Below are 21,911 nucleotides of genomic sequence, written 5' to 3' on the forward strand. Positions count from 1 at the left end.
GTCCCAGCCAAGCCGGCGGCTTCCGCTGCCGGCCGGGGTCAGAATGACCCCCTTTATATCACTTTTCAGTGATATCCTTACAGTTTCCTATTGCATCTTTGATCGCTTTGACCTGCAAATATCCAGATAAATATGATATATTTTTCTAAAAACTGTGTGGTGTATTTTTGTGGTGCTATATTGTGCTATTGTATGATTTATTGCACAAATACTTTACACATTGCCTTCTAAGTTAAGCCTGACTGCTTAGTGCCAAGCTACCAGAGGGTGGGCACAGGATAATTTGGATTGTGTGTGACTTACCCTAACTAGAGTGAAGGTCCATGCTTGGACAGGGGGTAACCTGACTGTCAACCAAAGACCCCATTTCTAACATCATTCATCCCCTATATTGCCTCTCTGTAAGTAACTATTGGACAATTCCTCCTCTATCCTTCCTTTCACACATGGCCAAACTGGCCAGCCAGGGAAGCGGGCAGTCCTCTGAGAGGCTGTAGCCCCCAAGAGCAGGGCATGAGTCCTAAAAAATATAAGTGAGGGGACTAACCAAATTAGACAATATACAAATGAAATCCTTGTGCATGATCTCACAGCCTGTGACATCACACCATGAGACATCACAAGGGGCACCACAGGAAGTGGCATTAAAACCCATAACCACAAAGGAAGTGACATCATAAGAAGGAACATAAGATCTGAAGACCGCAGACATATGTTTAGCTGGTCTTTAAGGGGAACATCTGAGTGCATTACCAGATTTAACAAATTAGATTTTACATGGGGGTTGTGCCAAAAAAGTGACATAAACCTGATGCAAAATCTGGGCCTCAATTTCAACATTGACACAGGAAGAAATTTGCCAATAAATCTGTTCTGCTTAATTGGCTGCACAGACTGCATTAAAAAAAAAAAAATGAGGTTAAGGCACCTGCTGCAGAGATCTTTGTATGTCCAGTAAATCTCAGGGATTAGTAATAATGTTAAGATAACTCTGTTGGTTAACACATTTGCTGAAGAGATGTGTGTTGTGTCTAGTCCCAGTTTTGAACAGAAGTAGCATAGGGGGTTACTGTGTCTCCTTCAAACCACATCAAGCCAGATTTTTATTTAATGTAGCAAGGTAAGTGGGCTACTGCTTTAAACATGGAGATCCCTTTTTTACTTGCAGTTCTTAAATTGTAATCCTTCTAATTTAGCACAGTGAGCAATGAAGGACACGTGACTCCTACACCTTCTAACCATCACTATCCTATGTGACACATCCTGTACTTAAATTCACTCTTATCTGATTTATTGTCAATGTATAATGTGTACATGTAAGGTAAAGCACTCTGACACATTGAGATAAGTAGTGCAATAAAAGAAATAAAACAAAATAGTGATATTTAAAATGCTATTTGTGTAAGGACAGGAACAGACCAACTTATGTGACATTCTTACTGAGCATGCATATCTCTTATATCCAGGGACTGACCAAAGTCAAAATCATGCCTCTTTTAAGTACCTGTGAAGTGAGAACAAGCTGTGTGCCTTTCTTTTCTCTCCATTGCATTTGCAGGTAGGTGTGAGGCTCCAGAAATCTCCAACCAGAACAAAAGGAGGCCTGATAGACACTTAACTTCTGCCTTTGTTTTGGCACAAGTTCGTATTTAATATAAAAAAGCCCCCTCACTGCTGCCTGCACATTGCTGCTCAGAAGGAAAGCAGACAACTTGCAGGAGTTGCTGAGTGTGTTGCAGTGTTTAAACATTACACCAGGATGAGTGGAGCGTATTACAGTACGGCACAACTATTTGGAAGGTTGGACGGCATTTACTTGGTGAAAATAGAGGGTAGAAAAAATGTACCCACGTCTATCCGCAACTTGGGCCCTGCCCAGGAGTTCAGTTTTAACACTTGGAGGCAGGTTTCAACCTCCATGAGTTGTGGTGCATGTTACGCAGTCACAGAGGCAACTTGAAAGACTTGCTCATTTTTTAAATTTTGTTTTGAGTGTTTTGAGCGGGTTCTAGCTTGAATTAGTAAGTCTGCAAATAGGGGCTGAAATTATATTTTTTGCAAGGGCTGTTTGGAGTTTCAAGTCTGGCTCTGAAAGTGCCCCGAGCCAGGAGCCACAGGCACAGTCCAAAATTCACCAGCCCAAAGTGTAGTAGGCGCAATCCTTTGGATGGTGCAGACTCTCTTTGTGTGATTCGAAGGGCTGCTAGGCAGTCCTTCTTTGGTCTTCTCACCAAATCTAACATGATCTGAGGGACAGAGGTGCCATATTGTTCCCAAGAAAGAGCCCTGAGGGGAACACACTATCACTAGCCAATGGGCAACTGGGTCCCTCCTACCTAGCAACAAGTTTCCTGTGATGTGTATAAAACATTGTTGCCCAGCAGCTGGGCAGCCCACCCTGGCAGTGTGGATTCCAGAGGGCTACACGCCCACTGTAAAGCTGGTTTGGAGTATATTTTCCCTTGCTGGGCCTGTGTCCACATTGTCTGCTGAAAAAAAGGCATCCTGCTGAGGGGTGTTATCACTACTTCACTCACAGAGGCAGCTTCCCCTTGGAAGCTTGCCTTTTGGGCTGACACCATGAGTTTCCATCCTGGGAGAGGAGGTAACACATCTGCGGCAACTGCCTTTGTTTCTGAGCCTGGGGGTAATTCACATGCCTCCTCAGACTGGTAGAAAGCTGTCTGTGTACCAGGACCTTTGTGAGGCTACTGGGCAAACTGGAGTACAGAGTGGCAACTTTCTAAAAGTTGTTAAACTTTAATTGTGGGACTAATTTTGACTTGGTCATGTTTGCCACAATTAATTTGATACCTTACATGACCCAGTTAGGTAGTCTATTCAGAGGTTAGCTGGGTTTGGGTGCCAACTGATGACCCTGTGTTAGCCAAAGGGGCTGCTAACATAACCACAGCAAAACGACAATTCAGAACTGTTGCTGTTAAGACATATGAAAGATATATGTACTACTTAACAATACACCGCTCCCTGCCATAGTTCTCAATATCCTTAGGTGAGACTTACATATATTGTTAAGTCAAGGTTTGGATTTGCCATTAGTTTGAAAGGCAAAGTAGAGTTGGCAATGTAAACACTGTCCTTCCAGTGTGCAGAGGCATGGTGGGAGCCATTTTGTTGTTTGTCACCAACAGGGTGGCACCAACAGTGCTGCGGCCCTGAGAGGGCACTCTTTCTTACATGTCCTCGGTACCATATACTAGGGACTTATAAGTAAGTCAGACCTAGCCATTTGGGTGTATCCAAGTCGAAATGCAAATTGTACAGGGTCAGAACACTGGCACTGGGGTCTAGTTACAGGCCTGTGTGCGTTCTCAGGGTTGCAAAACCAGCAGCATCATACCAAAAGTGTTGGGGTGAACATGCAAAAAGAGGCATTTTATTACAGCAATGAGAACCAGAGAAGGATCACTAATGCACAGGTGGTAGGGGCACTGGTGGTGACCAGGGCATGGAAGCATTAGGCATGAGTGCTGAGAGTGGGAAGTAAAAATGACAGCAGTGGCAGGAATCTGGAGAAGGTCCTCCTATTAACATATTTAACCTTCTTGTGGCACTGGCAATCAGTCACATTACTAATTACCTTTTAGTAAATTTGGTTAAATTATTTGTAGTTCATTTTGTGCTGTTTGACTTCTGGATTAGTGTTCTTCCATCGCTGTAAAATTTTTGTACTTCGAAGCATAGACCAATTTACCTTTTTCCTTATCAGGTGCAAGCAACAATTTACTTATTTTTCTCATCCTTGAGTTTGGTCCAGCCTCCTATCAAGAATGACCTCCATGCTAAAGCCAGCATGTGGGTTCGCCCTTACTGTGCACCACAAGGCGAGGGGGGCAGCATAATATTATCCTTCACATGCTCAGTCCTGACAATTGGAAGGCATTTACTCCTATAAGATTCTAAAGAGGAAGCCACTGGTTTTCTTCTAATGCAGGAGGCTAAATTGTAAATATACCCAGCCACACTCAGGAATCTGTGATAAACTCTGAGTTTGCAGGCTCTGGCATTTAAAACAACGCTGAGGTACAAAAGGTCCTGAGTGGAAGCAAAGGGGTGACTTTGCAGGTAAACCCTGCACATCTTGTGCTGCTTTGGGCCACAGACCACAGTAAATGTTTTAGACAGATTAATAGTAAGGCTAATTGACCCGATCTTAATGATAAATTCCTGCAACAGAATATTTAAGCCGTTAAACATTCTTGCAAGTATACAGCGTCATCCACAGAGAGTAATACTGGAACCTGTTTTTTGCCAATTAAATGGCCATCTGAGGTTCTTACAGCTAGGGATGATCCTAGGCCACATATGTTCAGAAGAAATAAAATCTCTACCAGGACACAGCCCTGACACACCCCTTTTCCCAGTCTAAAGCTATCAGTGTGCTCGCCTGATGGGACAAACCTTACTGATGCTGAAAATTCATAACTTAAGGCCTGCACAAAATCCACTAGGCCGACATCCACTCCCAGGTTGGTCTGGGTCTCCCACAATTTGGATTATACCATGCTTTCAAAGGCACATCACAGGTCCATGAGGGTCAGGCAGATGGAGCCCTGCTTAGCAATGGTATACTTGCTTATCAGCAAATGCAAGTTCAGGCATTGTTCCACTGTGCCCAGTCCCTCCTGAAAACCATACTGCACCTCCGATACCATGTCCAATTCCCTGACCCAAATCAAAGGGTGCTTCAACACAACTCTTCCTGTGAGTTTCACAGCGGATTCCAACAGGGATATTGGCCTATTACAACCTGCGGATTGAGGGTCACCCTTTTTAAAAATGGGAACAGTGATGTGGGTGTGCCAGGATTCTGGGAGAACCTTTTTAGCAAAGGCATTAAAACAATTGCATAACAGGGGTGCCCAACATTCTGGTAGAGATTTATACAAGTCTGTGGTGACACCATCTGGCCCAGGGCCCTTATAAGATGAGGACTTGATAACCAGCCTACCAAATGTCTTCCAGAGTAAATTCCTTGGGTAGGGGGGAAACCACATCTTACTCAAATCTCTCTTGATAAATACCAGAGCCATATAATACACTCAAATGGTTAGCTCAATCCTCAAGACTAAAAGAGTTAATAACAGAATTGTTTTTGTCCCCATTAAACTGATGTTGTTCACCACTGCCTAACAGGCCCTGGAGACTTAGGGCCAGATGTAACAAAAAAGGCATTTTTGATTCAGAAATAGCGATTTTTAAGAAATCGCTATTTCTGATTTGCAAAATGCAATGTATCATATTTGCGATTCGGTAATAGCGATTTCTTAAAAATCGCAAATGCTATTACCGAATCGCAAATTGCGATACAGACCCCATTCGCACCTATGTGCCTGTAGGCCCATATTTGCAAATTTTTTGCATTTCCCAAATTACGAATTCCTAACTGGAATTCGCAATTTAGGAAATGCAAAACCTCAGGGTGCTGGGGGCCAGAGGCCCCCTCTGCTGCACCCCCAAAAAATATTTCAGGACATGTAAGGCGCACACATGCCAAAGGGGCATGTGTGCATTACATGTCAATTTCAAAAATGCATTTTTAATGCATTTTTGAAATTTGCACATGGTTACTACCAAGTTCAAGTTGGTGGTAATAGTGATTCCTTAATGCCCAATTCGCATTAAGGAATTGCTTGTTACATGTGGTTTAGAAATTGCAAATAAGGATTCCTTATTTGCGATTTCTTATTTAGAGAATCGCAATTTGCGATTCTCTAAACAGGCTTGCAAATTTAAGGAATCGCTATTTTAGTGATTCCTTACATTTGCGTTACAAATGCCTTTCATAAATACTGAAAGGCATTTTTGCATTCGCAAACGGGCATTCGCACCGTTTGCTAATGCAAAAAGGATTGATACATCTGCCCCTTATTGCCTACATGCCAAAACCACCTTCATCTAGAAAGCCCTTTAGATCTCCTTGCGCTTATGTGGGTGGATGAACTTGTACTCAGCTGTGCTGTCTTGGACCTTAGCATTATCCCTACGTGCCTCTCTCAATGCCTTGTGTAAATCAGCCAAGGCCTTTCTACAGGATAGATCAAAACACTTTGCCTCATGTTTAGCAAAACTAATAGGCTTCCCAAGTAATTTGCTAACTATTATACTCAAATGGAAAAATTAATTTGCCACCGCCAGCTGATCACCAAAGAGAGTAAGACAGTTTAGTAGCATCTTAAGATAGTTGACACACAAGTCTGACATAATAGCTGTTGGGTCAACAGTCCTGCATGCCAGACAAAACCCTTGTGACTTAACAACTGACTATGACGTGGACACATCTTTGGCACCTCTTCCCACTTATGAATACTTAGCCCTAGCCATAGAGATTTGCAGTCACTAAATAAACTTACATCAGTACCACCCTTGGAGACCAAACAAATCAAATCTCTAGATATGAAAATATAATCAATAACTGAGTCATGATCCCACCTTTCAAACGTAACATTTGAGAGATAAAGAGGGTCAAACAGTTCGCAAGCATTAATGTGGTCAAGAGATTTAATACAATGGAAAGATGCTTTAGCCCTGTGGTCCCTTTGTGCGCATACCCATCCTGAATTTACATTATCAAACATAGTAAAACATTGTCCTCCTGTGTAAACCCCAATTTAGTATTAAAATCACTACCCACAATGATTTGGAAGAATGTGTGCAAATAGGCAAATTTGGTATCAAGACCTAAAATGGAATCTGAAAGCATATTAAGATTAGAGATAAATTCAGATGCAGTACACACATTATAAAAAATATTAAAACCAAAACTGTTTGGCCTGGTATATAAAAAGGCTTGGACATTAGAGCTGTCAATGAAGACTGGGCTAATTTTGCACTCCAGAGTTAACCTGAAGTCCACCATTAGCCATACCCTTGACCTACCTGAGGAAGATGGAACCTCTGGAGCTATATAGGCAACAAAACCATCCAGTCTAGTGTATCCATGGCCAGGTCTCTTGAAAAAAAGATGATATCATTGTTTTTGTATAACAGTAGCCCAGTTCTCATTGCCGACTTGACTCATGAGGCTGGAAATATTCCAAAAAATCATTTTCATCTGTTGGGTAGTAACAGTAAAACTAATAGACTTCCCCACTTCAGTGTCTGAACTGCAAATTTTGGAATTGGGTGTTATGAGACGAGCATAGTTTACAATATCCGTGGTTGGACTGGGGCCAACTGCAGGCTGACCTAACCCATGGCTATTTTTCTGGGGTGGGCCCACCTTGTTTGCTTGGCCCACACTATGTCAATTGATGTCAGCCAAACCCCCAAGGGTGCAAAACATTTCTGAACATGGATATTATAGGAGTATGTCAGAACTGGCTTAATACCAAGATGGGCCTCCCTGATTTGCGGATGATTAGCTCTATAAAAATAGCTAAGGGGCGATATCTTGATATTCCAAGGGTTATTGGCTATGTGAAAAGGCTTGTATTAGATTTTCTGCTATTCTCTGGTTTCTGAAAGTAACGATAACACAGTCTCTTATACATTCTTTATGCATCTTTCCCACACAGCTCCAGTCCCCATGCCATGAGCACTTAGTCAAATAAGTTGTCCTGACACATCAAGTTCCTCTGAATCCAGTGGATTGATTTGTAAATTAAGTCCACCATAGATTCAGCTGACTCTGGGTGTAAGATTGGGACTTTGGCTAGGACAATAACAAACAGTCAAGCTGCCGGCCGGAGATCACACATAGAAGCAGAACCTGAATCCAAGCCTGTCTTCCTAGTGGGGGCAGAAACATTTGCTGATGCCCTGGGTACCCCGCATTTGTTGGCCTGTCTCTACACAATCCTCATGTGGGCATGAAGCAGTTGTATTTTTCTCACAGGCCCTTCCAATAAACAAAGGTTCTGGCTGCTCCTCCTTTCATCTGAAGAACCGGTCTCTTGCACCAAACTAAACATTATGGCCCTCATTACAACCCTGGCTGGTCGGTGATAAAGCAGCGGTAATACTGCCAAAAGACCAGCGGTAACAAAAATGGAATTATGGCCACGGCAGAAACCGCTCATACAGACAGCCACTTTAACACACCGACCGCCACAGCGGTAACAGCAAGCACCACAGCAGTAACCGCCAACAGCCAGGCGGAAGACAATGCACTACCCACCATATTCAGACAGCCCTATCTGCCACCTTTTCCGGAGCGGTACCAACAACATCAAAAGCATGGCGGAAACAGAACACAGAAGTCAAAGGACTCACCTCTGGAGACTCAGGGAACAAGCACGACGCCACGGAGCCCGAGTTACACATATTTCCTATGCTCGTCTACCTTTTCCTGCATTATGAACACCAACGCCGGCGAAGACGGCCATGGTGAGTACTGTCGCCTAGCACACAAGTGGGGGGAAGGAAAAATAGAGTGACACACACACACAACACCCCCACCCCCAATATCACACACACAAACAGATGCAGTAACATTACATATCCACCCTGTACCCCTCAGGAATAATGCAAGGACAAAATGATTTGAAGAAAGTGAGTGTACTACGATAAAATAACATAAAAAAGTGCATCAAAATACAAACCAATATACATATTTGCAAATGTAGGGGCACTGCCCAGTCCTCAATGTCCGTGGGCCACAGGACCACATCAAATAGGCCGAGGCCCGACCTCACTCCTGCAACAACACGGAGAGAACACTGCAGGGGCATTAGGTCGAAAATACACAGGCACCGCAAGGGGATGGGGAATGGGGGAGCACCTCAGCCGGAAGATAGTACGACACCACTGGTCCTGGAGGGAGCAACATGCCCTGTGTAAGGTCCTGGGGTGTGCAAGGTCACAGTCTCTCACTTGGGTGTCATCCCCACAGGATTGTCAGGGGCCAGGACGCATAATAGCCCACAGAGGCAGGATTACACACTGTCCGCCGGCGGTGACGGCTGCTCAGTGGTGGCAGTGGCGGGGCTGGTGTCGGTGCTGGCAGTGGTGGGGGGAGGCACCAGCCCATCCCCAGCAGCCTCGGACAGCTGCCCTAAGGGCAGCAGGGCTAACTAAGGCAGAGCCTGAGGTCCCTGGGGCGAAGGAGATGCCCACCCTCCTGGGTGAGCAGACACTGGAAGGGCTGCTGGGAGGGTGGTGCTGGTACAGGGTGGCAGCTGTATCTATAGTTGGGGTGGGCACAGTGGTGTCCACCACCACCAGGGAGCTTCCATCAAAGGAGATATCACTGTCAGAACTGTCCCCTCCTGTCTCCGCCGTGGTGCTCCCCTCACCCTCCTTCCCACTGGTGCCCTCACCGTCAGTGGATTCGGCCTCTTGGGCCCTGTGGGATGCAGCTGTCCCCTTCGCCGGTGCCTCTGCTCCTCCACCAGATGATGCTAATGCTCATAAAGACAGGATGACAAAACAAAAAAGGGGGGAGAGACAAAGGATACCCTTGGTCAATGGCAGCAACATCACCACTGTTGGCATACACAACACACACACACACGGAACAGCCCTACGCACTAGGCAATGGACTAACAGTCACAATGCTAGTCACCAGCCCATGGACGGGGATACCTAAAGCCAATTGCAGCATACCTGAACCACAGACACCGGCCCAGTAGTGGATGCCTATTAGCTTGGTTGGGGGAGGATGACATCAGAGCCAGCCCAACATGGGCCCTACCCTGCAATGTCCGGCCTGGCCTAGGAGCACCCACAGGCACACATCCCCACCCGGATGCCACCCCACCACGCGCAAGTAGTATATTGGGGCACTGTACTTACCCCCTTGTGGCTGCTGTGATGCCCTCAAGCGCCCATCCATCTCCGTATAGGCTACCGGGGGTGGGTCAGGGTTTGACGAGCACCCGTTCCTCATTGGGAGGCCATCCTCAGCTGGGCCTCTGCTGTCTTCTGTGCCCAGCGTCTCAGGTCACCCCACTGTTTCTGACAGTGGGTGCTCCGCCTGCCATAGACCACCAGAGTCCACACATCCTTGGCAATGGCACCCCATATACCCTTTTTCTGATGGGCACTGACCTGCAGAGAAATACACATAGGAAAAGGTATCAGTCCGACCGTACTGCCTGTTACACTCATGGCCCACTATAGCCCTCACATCCCCTTACACACAGACATTGCCCACCATACATGCAGCACGCTACCCAGGGCCCTTCCACCAATCCCCCCACACGAGGCCTTCACACAAACCACTCCATGGAATCATGCCCCATGCTCACAATGTACTCACCTGTTGGTCTGGAGGCCCATACAGCATTCGATACTGGGGTAGGTCCCCATCCATCAGTCTCTCCAACTCCGCAGCGGTGAAGGCAGGGGCCCGTTCCCCAATGACAATGAGCCATGGTCGGTTCCAGACACAGGTCACAGCAGCACTTGCAGTGTAGGTCCGCTCCTGTTGAAGGTCAGGTAGCAAGTGAGTGAACATATAGAAAATGGCGGCCACGTCCACGGCAGTGCGGCGTACATCACCATTGGCCACTATACCCCATAGGGCCCAATGGTATCCAATGAGGAGTTGCACAGCGGTTCTCGACCGCCTCCACAACGGCACACAACGTCAGCGGAATTACCTAATTTCCACTTGTCCCAGGAAAGGCAGACTCCATTTCGGGGGGTGGGGGCGCAGGCCATGGCACCTAACTGCGTCACAGTACACATAACAATATACTATTACAGTCACAACATGCAATGCAGTGTAGTGTTTGTAAATATGGAATACTGACCAGCTGCTCACCGTTTGCCCCCTAGATTGCAACCGCTGCGGATGAATAGGAGACGGAGACATCCCCCATGTACACGCCCCTGGTGGACTTGATAACAATGGAGGAGAGGAACATTATCCTCACCTATAGACTGGACAGGGCCACAGTCACAGAGTTTTGTGCCCAATTGGAGCCTGACATGATATCTGCTATCCGTCACCCCACCGGGATCCCCCCTCTTGTGCAAGTGCTCTCAGTGCTCCATTTCCTGGCAACTGGCTCATTCCAAGTGACAGTGGGCTTGGCAGCAGGAATGTCTCAGCCAATGTTCTCAATAGTGCTGAGCAGAGTGTTGTCTGCCCTGATTAAACACATGCGCAGCTACATTGTTTTCTCCCAGTTGGAGGATTTGGCCACAGTGAAAGCTGATTTCTATGCAGTGGGATATATCCCCAACATTTTTGGGGAAATAGATGGTACACATATAGCATTTGTCCCCCCCAGAGAAATGAACAGGTGTTCAGAAATCGAAATAGCTTTCACTCCATGAATGTGCAGATAGTGTGCCTGGTGGACCAGTACATCTCCCATGTCAATGCAAAGTATCCTGGATCTGTGCATGATGCCTTTATCCTGAGGAGTAGCACCATCCCATATGTGATGGCTCAACTCCAGAGGCACCGTGTGTGGCTAATAGGTGAGCCCTGGTTCCCACCCAGTAGGTGTTGGTGTATGGGTATGGTGTGGGCCCTAAGGGTTAGAGTGTGTCCAACAGTTGTCCCTTAATATTTGCAGGTGACTCTGGTTACCCCAATCTCTGATGGCTACAGACCCCTGTGCGGAATCCCAGGACAAGGGCAGAGGAACATTACAATAAGGCACATGGGAGAACAAGAATAATAATAGAAAGGATATTCGGCCTCCTAAAGGTCAGGTTTTGTTGCCTCCATCTAACAGGTGGATCTCTGTACTACTCACCCAAGAATGTGTGCCAGATCATTGTGGCATGCTGTATGTTGCACAACCTTGCCTTACGTCGCCACATGCCTTTTCTGCAAGAGGATGAGGCAGGAGATGGGCGTGTGGCAGTAGTGGACCTTGTGGACAGTGAAGATGAGGAGGCAGAGGATGAGGGTGAGGACAACAGAAGTGCAATAATATGACAATACTTCCAATGACACACAGGTAAGACACTGTAATTTCACTGTACATTGACAGTTTTGTGTTTGACATTGTCACTGGCAGGCTGATGTTCCCACTTCTATTGCCACTTACTGTACCCTTTGGCATCTCTATTTTCTGATATTTGTGCCCCACTATCGCTCCTGTTGTGTTGACTGCAGCCAACTACAGGTTATTCCTATGTATACATTACTGTACAGTTGTATTGCAGTGTTTAAAGCATGTTAAACGAATACATAGTTCAATCATTTGACAGACTCCATACTTGTATTTATTCAAATGGTGTTTATTTAAGTGCTAATAAGTATAGGGGGATGTGCAATGGGCTGAAGTGATGGTGGAGGAATGTCCAGGATAGAGTCCAGTCTATTTGAATCACAGGTGCATTGTCCAAGTGGGCATAGGAAGTGCAACAATGGCAGTTCAAGGTGGACTGGGTGACACAGTGGGACACAAGGATGACAATCAGGAGAGACTTATTTCCTGGCGGGATCTTGCCGAAAGTCTCTGGCTTCTCCCTGGATCACACGGACCATTTGCGGGGTGGTTCTCCTTCTGCAGGGGGAGGGTTGCTGGTGGCCTCTTGTTCCTGTGGCGGGCCTGCTGTCATCTAGCGGCAGCTAAGGTGGAAGGCTGTGTATCGGCTTGGCTAGTGTCAGGGGCGGTTGGTGTGCCACTGCCTCCCTCATGGTGTTGGCCATGTCTGCCAGCACCCCTGCAATGATGACCAGGGTGGTGCTGATGTCCTTCAAGTCCTCCCTGATCCCCAGGTACTGTTCCTCCTGCAGCCGTTGTGTCTCCTGCAACTTGTCCAGTATCTGGCCCATCGTCTCCTGGGAATGGTGGTATGCTCCCAGGATGTTGGTGAGTGCCTCCTGGAGAGTTGGTTCCCTGTGCCTGTCCTCCCCCTGTTGCACAGCAGTCCTCCCAGCTTCCCTGTTGTCCTGAGCCTCTGTCCCCTGAACCATGTGCCCACTGCCACTGACCACAGGTCCCTGATCGTCCTAGGTTTGTGGTGTGCCCTGGGGTCCCTGTTGTGGTGGACACACTGCTGATTGACATGTTTTGGGGACAGAGGTATGGGCCCGCTGGGTGAGTACTGTGCTGGTGTTTCCTGAGGGGCGAGGCTGTGGTGTATGGGACTGTGCCAGGTTTACCGACTGTCCGGAGATCCCTGATGGGCCAGGTTGGTCATCCAGATCCAGGGATCCCGAGCTGCTGTCATCACTGTGGGACTCTTCTGGGGGTGGACTTGATGTTGCTGGCACCTCCTCTCTGGGGCGTTGGGTGGGGGACCTGTAGGGATATAAATGCAGTGTTACTGTTTCTGTGTGTGCCATCTTGTGAATGGGTGTCTTGCCCTGTATGGTTGTTGTTGCCCTCTCAGCTTTGCCTTGTGTGACCAGTTATTTTGTGGGCTAGGTGATTGTCTCTGGTGTGCATGCTTTAGTGATGGGTGTCCATGCAGGTCTGTGATGGGAGTCTGTGCATCGGTGTTACATGCAGGGCTTGGTAATGGTAGGGGTGGGTTGTGATGGTGGGGTGTGTGTGAGGTGGTGAATTGATGGAAGTGAGGGTAAGGGTGGGGGTTTGTGATGGGATGCAGGTAGGAGGGGTGATAGTAATAGAGATTTGACTAACCAGGGTCCAGTCCTCCTCCTGCCAGGCCCCCACGATGCATGATTGCCAAGACTTGCTCTACCCATGTTGTTAGTTGTGGGGGAGGATGTGGGGGTCTACCACTAGCCCTCTGTACAGCTATTTGGGGTCTTGCTGCTGTGGAACGCACCTTCCCCCGTAGGTCGTTCCACCTCTTCCTGATGTCATCCCTTGTTCTGGGGTGTTGACCCACAGAGTTGATCCTGTCCATGATTATCTGCCACAGCTCCATCTTCCTAGCAATGTATGTCTGCTGCACCTTTGATCCGAATAGCTGTGGCTCTACCCAGATGATTTCCTCCACCATGACCCTTAGCTCCTCCTCTGAGAACTTGGGGTGTCGTTATGGTGAGGGTGTGTGGGGTGCTGTGTCAGGGTGTGTGTTATAAGTGCGTGGATGGTGTATAGGTGATGGTGGTGTGTGTCTGTGGTCTTGTCTGTGGTCTAGCTATCTATCTCTCTGGTGGCACTTGTTTGTAGTCATAAAGGGCTGTGGGTAAGGTGTGCATGTGTTTTATAATGGTGTGGGTGTGTGGGTATGGTGTGTGTATGTCTGTCAGGTGTATGTTATTCAAATTGTCCAATGTGGTGTTGTTTTGTTTGTGTGTGTGTATTTTGAGGGCGGCAGTATGTACCCCCAATGGTTTAGCAGCATTGAATGTCCGCAGCGGTGATTCGTGGGTCATAATGCTATGGGTGTAGTTCTGTTGGCGTAACAGTGTGGGTTTTGCTACCTCCAGTTTATCATTGACCTTTGGGCTGACGGACTTGTATGTGTGGCTGTATAGTGACTGATTGCTATGTGTGTGTCATAATATGGGTAGCGGTAATCCGGTATGTTGGCGGCAGTCGGCATGGCGGTAAGCAGTACTTACTGCCAATATCATAATGAGGGCCTATGTTTCCTGAAGACAAAATATACATTTTGCAAGTTCAGGGGCCTGCCGAAAGTCCAATTCAGATCATTTATTTTAAGCAGACTCAAAGTGATCATTCACACTTTGCAACTTGGAATCCAACAAGGCATCACCCTCCTTACCAAAGTGGGCCAACTTGCCCTTAATGGTTTCCTTAATTGAGCCAGTAATGTTGGGTGGCATGTTTCCTGAGGGTTTCGATTGATTTGAGGTAACAGTCTGTTCACAATTGGCCCCACACTTCTTTTTTAGTGCTTGAGGACTTTACAGATTTGCCAATCAGCTGATTTAGAGAGGAAGCACCTTTTGTGGGCCTGGCACCATTCACACAAGCTTGAGCTAATGCGTCATGATCTGAGAAATCCTCACCCAAGTTAAATTCTTCTGCCAGATTACTTGTAGAAACAGATTGTAACATTTGCATAACCTTGTCAGCAGTGAGTGCTAAATAGAGCCTCTTTCAGCATTAAGAATTTATTTGTTAATAGCACCCATTGCCTTTTCGACATATCTATTGAGCGTGCTGATCTTTTTTTTCGCAGAGGGCACCTCCACATTAGAATCAAGTTTATACTTGACCATCCTGTTGTGCAGATGCCCAGGGTATGGCAAGCAATAGCTACAGGCACAAATCACACCCATAAAGGAATAATCTGGAAACAAGTGAACAAACAAATAATCAGTACCTTTTTATACAATGTCAAAGGGGGTGGCACACCTCAGCACAGCCTCTATTGGGGTGTGATGGGAACAGACGGGCCCGCTCAGTGCCAGTTCAACGCCTGACAGATGCCTGGGTGCATCCTACGCCACAGCCAAGTCGCTCCCTTTTGAAGCCTGTCTGGTGTGAAATAGGACCCTGCTCCCGGCAGCAGAAGGACTAGTGCATGGCGGGGCTTGCAGTCCTGCCCTCTGCACGGAAGGTATTGCGCCCTGTGCCGAGGGCCAAGTCACCCTCTTTTGGCACCCGACTGGGGGGTAATCAGGCCAAGAGCCTCAGGCTGCAGAGGGACTAGTACAGAATAGGCTTGCAGTCTTGCTTTCTATACACAAAGTATTGCATCCCAAGGGCCAAGTCCCTCTCTTTTGGTGCTCAACTAAGGTGTAATCAGGCCCCGCCTCTGGCAACAGAAGGTCTAGTGCAGGATGAGGCTTCACTTCAAAACCGTTCCTTGGCTTAACATTTGCTATTGATTGACCTCAAGCCCTTCTGCTAGATTTGGACACAGGAGCTGGATGATTGGATCTATAGCGCACTCATTTCATTGAGGTAAGCTTAGTTGCTCTGCAATTCACACACATTTAAGGTGTTTCTTCTCTGAGCATCAGGCTGACTTCCATGAGCATCAAGTTACCTGATTATGGAAAGAGCTTCCAGACTCCAACTACTGACTGCAACTTGCTCTGCTGCCTAAAACCTGGCTATGTTTTGAACTCGCTCCAGTTGTCTCCTGAAGGACCAGAGAGTGTATCACTGCTACAGTCCATCCCCAATCTGGCCCAAGCTACAGACACTATATTGGAAGACACTTCAGCTTGCCTTTTAGATGGACCAGACATTAAATTATTCTGACATAAACCCATTTCCAGTCAAACCTTCTTAGCTTTAAAAAGCTTCAGGTGCACACACCTTCTATGGGGCTCAACACCAGATTTTCACCTGACCAACAGATTTAGGGTCTGATTTAGAACTCAGCATATGAGTTACTCCCCCACAATGGTGACAGACAGCCCACCCATCAATATCTAAATCCCATTCTATCCCATGGGCTTTAGATTTTGATGGATGGGATATCTGTCACCTTTGTGACGGAGTAAACTGTCCACCGAGTTCTAAATCAGGCCCTCAATCTTTCTCTCAATGCCTGAAAGATAAGAATAATTATACGTATAAGATTTATCTTTGTCTTCTGTTTACAATGTAAAATATAAACCACATATGAAAAACCACCATATTACTTGTAAAGTGTGTCCACTTAATGAATGAATGAATTATGAGAATACTGATGTTTAATATCAGATGTTGTCATCCCACATAATCCTTTGACCTGCATGAAGTGGTTAGATCCAGAAAAGTGGGCACAAATAAGGTCCTGAACCATGATGTTTGATTGATGTGAGCCACACATACAATACCTTATTTATAATGGTCTGTCCATGGAACTGGTGAGGAGGGAGCACCAAAGGTTGTGACATAACAAACTGTAAGTGGGGAGGAGGGAACACTCAAAGATCATGAGAGAACAACCTGTAAGAATTATGGCTTCTTTCCTGACATGCCACAAAGCCACATTCTTGTGTGACCCACTTCTTGAGGTAACTCGTTACCTTATGAAGGAGGAAACAAAGTACTATTTACTGAAGTCAAGCTTGCTTTCAAAGAAATGGTTAATGTGTGGCGATCACTCTTAACTATGTGGGGGACAAACATATTCCTGACAAACATATGCTCTCAAAATAAATAGAAACACATTAACCCTTTTAATCATTATTTAGATTTAGCAGGAATGTCAGAGATTGTCCTTCTGGTAACATTTTAAAAGTCACAACTAACCACCCTGTATACCAGTGGTTCACCCTGCTTGACACTGTCCGCTTTGGTGTACAAGTCAGGAACATCTCAGAAACTGCCTTCTGCCAAAGCAGCATCCAAGAAACTGTCCCTAGTCATAATAATGTGCTAAAGGCATCCAAAATATTCTAGTTTATATTTTCACTAAACATCCTACCCATTGCCATAATAACTATAGTACACATACATCAGTAATTGTCTTCTTAGCCTTTTATCATCAGACAAGTCTGCACACACCCTTGTTAAGTAGTTAAATATATGGTGGCACTTAGCCAATCAGCTGATACCCAGGGAATGAGGCCACCAGTGTTCCTTCTGTGAGCAGGATGTATCATTGTCATGAAATATTTTATATCATTCACAGATTTAGAAGATGTGAGCCAATTCTCCTGCTGGGAGACACTCTGCTAAGACTTTATAAAAGTAAGCACATTTAAATCACTCATCTGCATCTGCTAAATTACAAAGGAGACTACAAGAGGTCCTAAGGTACCCACAACATCTCCACAGGCTGTAGTCAACTGCATTACTCCTGGCATGCAAAATAGAGAGATTGAACCCACCAGGCAGCATTTATAGTTATTTATTGTCCAACCCTGAGCAGCAGAGGCTACCTCCTAAATAAATCCCTAACGTGGCAGGGAAGAGCCTCTCTGTACATAGTCTAGTAGAAATGGACAAAACAATCCCACTAAGTCCTCCCACTAATTCCTCTTAACCAAGTTACAGACGGTCCTACAGGTAAATGCAAAACAATAACCTGAAACATTTTCTGGAGATAACCCATTTACATTACTCTCAATACCATCAGGATATGATTAACCTAAATTATAATTACTACTATCAGTTTTAATGCATAGAAGCACCTAACTCATAGCATTTAGAGCCTCATTTATAAGGCCTATGAGCTACTGTTGCGTCATTTTTTTGACACAATAGTGGCGCAAGCCATGCTGTACACTGCTCTACATTTGAAGGCGGCAGGATCAGCGTTACAGAGTTGCAGTAGTCGTCTTTGCTACTATGTTGCAGTTTTGCAGGCTTCCAGCGCGGTCAGCAGTCGATTCCTTGGCAGAAGGTGAAGAGAGAGATGCAGAGGAACTCGGATGAGCTCTTGCATTCGTTATCTAAAGTTTCCCCAGAGACAGAGACCCTAAATAGCCAGAAAAGAGGGTTTGGCTACCTAGGTGAGAGGATAGGCTAGCAACACCTGAAGGAGCCTATCAGAAGGAGTCTCTGACGTCACCTGGTGGCACTGGCCACTCAGAGCAGTCCAGTGTGCCAGCAGCACCTCTGTTTCCAAGATGGCAGAGGTCTGGAGCACACTGGAGGAGCTCTGGACACCTCCCAGGGGAGGTGCAGGTCAGGGGAGTGGTCACTCCCCTTTCCTTTGTCCAGTTTCGCGCCAGAGCAGGGCTAAGGGGTCCCTGAACCGGTGTAGACTGGCTTATGCAGAAATGGGCACCAAATGTGCCCATGAAAGCATTTCCAGAGGCTGGGGGAGGCTACTCCTCCCCTGCCTTCACACCATTTTCCAAAGGGAGAGGGTGTAACACCCTCTCTCAGAGGAAGTCCTTTGTTCTGCCATCCTGGGACAAGCCTGGCTTGACCCCAGGAGGGCAGAAACCTGTCTGAGGGGTTGGCAGCAGCTGCAGTGAAACCCCAGGAAAGGCAGTTTGGCAGTACCAGGGTCTGTGCTACAGACCAATGGGATCATGGAATTGTGCCAACTATGCCAGGATGGCATAGAGGGGGCAATTCCATGATCATAGACATGTTACATGGCCATATTCTGAGTTACCATTGTGAAGCTACATATAGGTAGTGACCTATATGTAGTGCACGCGTGTAATGGTGTCCCCGCACTCACAAAGTCCGGGGAATTGGCCCTGAACAATGTGGGGGCACCTTGGCTAGTGCCAGGGTGCCCTCACACTAAGTAACTCTGCACCTAACCTTTACCAGGTAAAGGTTAGACATATAGGTGACTTATAAGTTACTTAAGTGCAGTGTAAAATGGCTGTGAAATAACGTGGACGTTATTTCACTCAGGCTGCAGTGGCAGGCCTGTGTAAGAATTGTCAGAGCTCCCTATGGGTGGCAAAAGAAATGCTGCAGCCCATAGGGATCTCCTGGAACCCCAATACCCTGGGTACCTTAGTACCATATATTAGGGAATTATAAGGGTGTTCCAGTAAGCCAGTGTAAATTGGTAAAATTGGTCACTAGCCTGTTAGTGACAATTTGAAAGAAATAAGAGAGCATAACCACTGAGGTTCTGATTAGCAGAGCCTCAGTGAGACAGTTAGGCACCACACAGGGAACACATACATATAGGCCACAAACTTATGAGCACTGGGGTCCTGACTAGCAGGGCCCCAGTGACACATAACAAACATACTGAAAACATAGGGTTTTCACTATAAGCACTGGGCCCTGGCTAGCAGGATCCCAGTGAGACAGTGAAAACACCCTGACATACACTCACAAACAGGCCAAAAGTGGGGGTAACAAGGCTAGAAAGAGGCTACTTTCTCACACACACTCCTCTCCTTCTTCCTGGTAGAATGCACTCAGTCTAGAAGTGTTCTGAGTACCTGGTGTCAGAAGCCCAGTACTTATACCTACGTGTGCCTTTGAAGTGGGGGAGACTTCAAAGAGAGGTTTTGAAAGCTCCCCAGTTTCCTCCCAGCCCAGTCCTGTCTGCCAGGAAGTCTGTGAGGGGCTTGTTTGTTTATTAAAAATGTTTTGTAGTTTGTAAATGTATATAAAGTTATTTTAGATCATTAGCATTTTAATTTTATTTTCAGGTAAATTTATGGTTACAAAAGGTATTTTCTTCATTTTTGTAATTGATCTAAATTTTGCAAATTAAACATTTTAATGTAGAAATAGTATGGTGAATTGTGTTTTATTTTATTATGAAAGACAAGTTAAAAGATAATTACAAAATTATTTTAAAAATATTGCAATTTTTTAAACAAATATTCATTTTGAATAAATAGATGTAATATTTGAAAATTATATTTTGGTTATCATTTACACCTTGTCAGCTTTTTGATGTGTTTGTTAATTCTAAAGTTAAATTTAACCCCTCGGACGTAACAGTTACGTAATGGCAGCACCGCTCAGGTGCCCAGGACTTAACCGTTATGTCTTGCACCTAGCCCTCAGGGGAAGCGCTAGCGCTCCCCCCGAGGGCCTCCCTCCCGCCCCCCAGGGCAGGGCTGAAAGGGGAATCGCTTCCCCTTCCACTGCCGCCCCTTCACCCAATCTAATGACGTCAGCGCGCAATCGCATGCTGACATCATTAGAGTTTGCCAGACGGGCAGGAAGCCATTTGCTTCCAGCTCGTCGAGGGAGGAAGAACGCGAGTTTCTCTTCCGGCCGGGGGGTGGATTGCTTCAAAAGAGGCATCAGGGGAAAGGAAAATGCCTCTTTTAGCATTCCTGCCTCCCGACTGTGAGCAGGAATGGCCACTAGGCACCAGGAATTTTGTTTGTGTGTGTTTTTGGTGCGGGCGGCCCCATGGGCTAGGGCGGCTCTTCAAAGGGGGCATAATATTTTACGCCGTTTCTGCCCCCCTAGGGGGCAGATCGGCTCATTAATTTTAAGCTGATCTGCCCCGGGGGGAGGCAGAATTCACTAGGCACCAGGGATTTTCTCTGTGTGTTTTTTGTGCAGAGGGGCGGCCCCTTTGGCAAGGGCTGCTTCCCCAAGGGGGCATAATATTTAATGCCGTTTCTCCCTCCCTTGGGGACAGATTAGCTCATTATTTTCAAGTCGATCTGCCCCAAGTGGCGGTAGAAGACACTATGGCACTAGGGATGTTGTGTGGTTTTTTTTGTGTGGAGGGCGGACCCTTGGGCAAAGGTCACCCCCCAAAAGGGGAGAAACACTTTTGGGCAGTTCTGCCCCCCTGGGGTACAGATCGGCCTTTTTTTTGGCCCATCTGCCCCCCAGGGGGGCAGAATCCACTAGGCACTAGGGATTTTCTTTGTGTGTGTTTTTTTTGTGTGGACGGGGGCAGCCCCTTGGGCAAGGGTCGCCACCCTAAGGGTGCATAATGTTTTACGGCATTTCGCCCCCCCCTTGGGGGCAGATTGGTTCACTATTTTTAAGCTGATCTGCCCCCAGGGGGCAGAAGCCACAATGACGCCAGGTATGTATTGCGCTTTGTTTTTTTTTGTGTGAGGGGGTGGCTCCTTGGGCAAGGAGGGCAAGATGTGGGATATCATTGGTGATTACTGTGTCTGTGCTGAGTAGTTGCTGGTGAGTCTAGCTTTTTCAGGGAAGTGAGTGGTATAGTTTTTGAGTACATAACTCTTTGTGATAAAGCCACACTTTATTACTTATTTTAGACAGTGCTGGTTGTTGTTGGCCCATTTGTCACGTTACACTTCTTAGAAAGGATCATGGCTAGCCGCAGAGTAACCGCTCAGCAGGTTGTTTGCATGCTTTTTGAGTCATCTTCTGACCATGATTATGAAACGGACTCCGCATCTGAGGCAGAGGAGGAAGAGAGAGATTCTGGCAGTGAGAATTCTGTCTGAGAGCAGTCTTCTGATGAGAAAGTCACTCTCAATGCAGATGAAGGGCCTGTTTTCAAGGATGACCCCGATGTGCCAATGGTGCAGCAGCCAGCAGCTGAAAGGCTTTCCATTGGAAGACCTGACACCTGGGTTGCCCCAAACCTGGAGCAACCACAGTTGCCTGCCTTTACTAGTCTCCCAGGTAGTAGAGTAAATACGGAAAACTTTTTGTCTGTCAATTTCTTTGAGTTGTTTATGGATTATATATTTTTGGAAGAGATTATTGAGCAGACTAATTTGTACGTGGAGAAGTATTTGAGGGGCAACGCTGGCAGACTTAGGCCTCAGTCTA

This window comes from Pleurodeles waltl, chromosome 11 (assembly GCF_031143425.1).
Source record: "Pleurodeles waltl isolate 20211129_DDA chromosome 11, aPleWal1.hap1.20221129, whole genome shotgun sequence".
NCBI lineage: Eukaryota > Metazoa > Chordata > Amphibia > Caudata > Salamandridae > Pleurodeles > Pleurodeles waltl.